General features: G+C 39.0%; 1 protein-coding gene and 1 pseudogene across 3 annotated transcripts in view; both read right to left on the bottom strand.

Annotated features, from left to right (window-relative positions):
• Positions 1–4,148, bottom strand: part of LOC101593148 (alcohol dehydrogenase E chain-like) — a 178,167-nt gene that overhangs the window by 115,077 nt on the left and 58,942 nt on the right. The gene's annotated exons all lie outside the window — the stretch shown is intronic.
• LOC101560163 lies at positions 547–929 on the bottom strand (annotated as a pseudogene).

Consider the following 4,148-nt stretch of genomic DNA (forward strand, 5'->3'; position numbering starts at 1 on the left):
TTTCATTTCCCATTATTGGATTATTCAGAGTTTATATGTCTTCTTGAGTTGACATTTCATATGTATCTAGAAAACTGTCCATTTCCTCTATGTTTTCCATCCTGTGAGAGTAAAGATTTTAGAAGTATGTATTCATGATCTTCTAAATTTCTCTAGGGTACGTAGTGATTTTGCTCTTTTCATTCCTTATAGTATGAATTTGGGTTTTTTCTTTGCTTTTGTTAATTAGATTGGCTAGGGGTTTATCAATTGTATTTATTCTTGAAAAAAAAAAAACCAACTCTTGATTCATTTATTCTTTATATTGTTTTCTTCATCTCCACTGCATTAATTTTTGCTCTAATCTTTTTACTTTCCTGTTTTCTTTGGGCTTTGGGCTTTACTTGCTCCTCTTTCTCTAGGAGCTTAAAGCACAGCATAAGATCATTTATTTGTGTTTGTTTTGTTTTTCTAATTTGTGAATTTACTGCTATAAATGTTCTTTCTTTTTTTGTTGTTGTTGTTGTTGTTCAGTTTTTATTGAACATGTTATAAAATGAGGCTTAGTCAAAAAAGACCAAAGCCCATGTCATCCTCAGATTCCTCCAATTCTTCTTTCTTTGCTTACACCTTCTTCTCCTCAGCTGGGGCAGCTGCGGTGCAGGGCGCATGACCACCTGCAGGTGCAGCGCCCGCTGCAGGAGCAGAGCCTCCTCCAGCCCCTACATTGCAGATGAGACTCCCGATGTTGACATTGGCCAGGGCCTTTGCAAACAAGCCAGGCAAAAAGGTTCGACGTTGACACCGGCCACTTTAATGAGGGCATTGATCTTATCCTCCATCACGGTCACCTTGTCGTCCTGCAGGATAAGGGAGGAGTAGATGCAGGCGAGCTCCAAGACGGAGGTCATGAAGCGGGCTGCCGGGCGCGGTGCTAGTCGCTAGAAGTGAGGACCTCACCCCAACACGGCCTTAGCTTCCTCGGAAGAACCGAGCACCTTGGCGGCGGCTGAGGAAAGCTAAATTTTCTTCTTGAGACAGCTTTCATTGTATCCCACAAGTTTTGGGAAGTTTTATCTGAATTTTTATTTAATTGTAAATATTTTTAAGTTTCTTCTTTAACTTCCTTTGTGACCCATTGGTTGTTTAGGAGGTTGTCATTTATTTTTCATGTGTTTATGGTGTTTCTCTGGTTTCTTTTGTCAATAATTTCCAGTTTCATTGCACTGTGGTCAGGTAATATACATGGAAAAATTCAATTCTTTTGCATTTATTTAAGCATGGTCTGGGTGCTAGTATATGGTCTATACTAGGATATTTTGGAGAATATCCTATGTGCAGCTGAGAAGAATATGTATTATGTTGTCTCTGGGTGAAACACTCTGTGAAGGTCTACTTAGTCCATTTCTTCACAAGTTTGGTTTAGTTCTGTTATTTCTTTGATGATTTTTTGCCTAGTTGTTTCATCTCTTTGTGACAGTGGTGTGTTAATGTCCCCCATTACAATTTTATTATTTTCTTTTGAATTTTTCATGTCGGTTAAAGTTTGTGTTATATAGGTGAGTACTCCTACATTGGGTAAATATATATTTACAATTGTTATCTCTTCCTCTTACAGTTTTTCCTTAACAGTTATGTAGTGACCTTCTTTACCTCTTTGAATGATGTTTGGTTTGAAGTTGATATTGTCAGCAACCAGAATAGCTATGCTTCCTTTTTGCTGGTTTTGTATGGCCTGGAGAATTGTTTTCCATCCTTTTACTTTCAATCTGTGAATTTCCTTTTGAATTAAATGTCTTTCTTTCTTTCTTTCTTCTTTCTTTCTTTCTTTCTTTCTTTCTTTCTTTCTTTCTTTTTTGGCGGAACCAGGGATCGAACTCAGGCCCTTGCACTTGCCAGGGCAGTGCTTATTCCACTGAGCCATCTCCTTGGCTCCTAAATGTGTTTCTTGTATGCAGCATATTGTTGAATTTTGTTTTCTTCCTGGGGCCTGTTCCTTTTGACTGTTGAATTGAAGTCATTTACATTGATGATGGTTATAACTGATATGTATTGGCTTAGATTTGTCATATCACTTTAGTGCTATAGATTGCATATTTTTTCCTCTTTTTGATTACTTGATCTGTTTGGTGATACCTTTCTGTTGTGCTTGAAGCTCTGGTTGTTTCTGTCTCTTTCTAGAATATCTGTCAGGAGCTATGGAGATAGCTCAGTAGAGAAAGCTCTTGCCTGGCAAGCACAGGTTCCTGAGTTCAGTCCCTAGTACTGCAAAGAGAGAGAGGGAGAGAGGGAGAGAGGGAGAGAGGGAGAGAGGGAGAGAGAGAGAGAGAGAGAGAGAGAGAGAGAGAGAGAGAGAGAGAGAGAGAGAATATCTGTCAGGGTTGATTTGGTGTGTCATAAATTTCTTCAATTATTCTTTGTCATGGAATGATCTTATCTCAGCATTGAATTTGAGAGATAGTTTTGCAGGGTACATCAATCTGAGTTGGAAATTATTTTCTTTCATGACCTAAAATACTTCACTCCAGGCTCTTCTTGATTAGATGGTCTATGTTTCGAAATCTCCTGTTATTATGATGGACTTTCCATTGTAAGTGATCTATTTCTTCTCTCTAGAAGATTTTAATATTCTATTCTTTTGCTCAGTTTCTGAGATCTTGATTATTATGTGTCTAGGTGTAGATTTATTTTGATTATGGTGGTTTGGAGTTCTATATGCCTCACTTATCTTGATGCAAGGTTCTTTTGTCATGATTGGAAAGTTCTCTGCTAGTACATCTGCAAATAGTCTTTTTATGTCATTTTTGGGGTCCTGCTAGGTAGCTCAGTTGTTTAAGCCCCTGCTTATGCAAACACAGTCAGGCTCAGGATACCTACGTGCGCTCTCCAGCTTCTAATGCCTTACCAGACCTGCCCTTAAGGCAGCCTGAGCCAGCAAAAACAAAACAAAACAGTGCTATACAAAATGACAAAGAGAAGGAGCAAAATGTATTCTCAGGCCCCAGGCCCACCCATAACAAATGCAGGAGAAGGCAGCATAGAAGGAATTGGAAAGCACACACCTGAAATCTCTGAAATAATAGCATCTGAGTAAAGAAACAACTGCAGAAAGGTAAAGAGGACATCAGATCAGAAATAATCTCTGAAGTAAAAAAAGAAATGATAACTCTAATGAAAGAAGTATTACATGCTTCTAAAGAGGACACTGATAAAAAAAGAGGAGAATAGAAAAATGATGTAATCCTTAAGTGAACAATATAAGAAAGAAATAGAACGCAAGAAGCAGATTCAAAGTGATATACAGGAAATTAAAACCTCAACCACAAGCTGGCAAAAACATTTGGATGAAAGTGAAAATAGACTTTCAGACTTGAACATACCATCATAACTTGTAGAAAGGTAAGAAAAGATCTCATAAAAACAACTAGGATGCAAGAAAAAATAATTCAACATCTACAAGGAAATGCAGAGATGAACAATGTAAGACTAATATGCATCAATGAGAAAGAATGAGTCAATACAAATGATATAAAAAGAATATGTGCAGAAGTAATAGCAGAAAACATCAAATATATGGAAAAACAATCTGAAAGTCCGGTAACCAAGGCATATAGAACTCCAAATAATATCAATCCAATTAAAAACACAGCCAGATATATAATAATCAAGATCCCAGATATTCAGCACAGGAACAGTATACTAAAAGCTGCTAGATAAAAGAAACAACACATTTAGAGAAAAACCCATCAGAATAATGGCAGATTTCTCTTTACAAACCATCAAGTCAAGAAGAGCATGGAGCAAAATATTCAAGTCTTGCAAAAAACCAAATTCATACCCAGACGGATATACCCTGCAAAACTCTCTTTCAAGTATAATGGAGAAGTGAAATGCTTCCATGAAAAAGAAAAACTCATTTCTGCCACGTTCCGGGAAGCCCCAGACCCAGTCCCAGCCCAGGTCCGGTGAGTGTGTGGAGAGCTTCCTGCTACCCTGCGCCAGCGAGACCAGTCCCAGCCCAGGTGCAGCGTGGGCTGGACCCTCTCCCACCCCCTTGGGCCAACACGCACCACTTCCCAGTACAGACCCCATCCCACCCGCCAAATAGGAATTTCTGCCCCGTTCCGGGAACCCCCAGACCCAGTCCTAGCCCAGGTCCGGTGAGTGTG

Source organism: Octodon degus, unplaced genomic scaffold, assembly GCF_000260255.1.
Source record: "Octodon degus isolate 3935 unplaced genomic scaffold, OctDeg1.0 scaffold00183, whole genome shotgun sequence".
Taxonomy (NCBI): Eukaryota; Metazoa; Chordata; class Mammalia; order Rodentia; family Octodontidae; genus Octodon; species Octodon degus.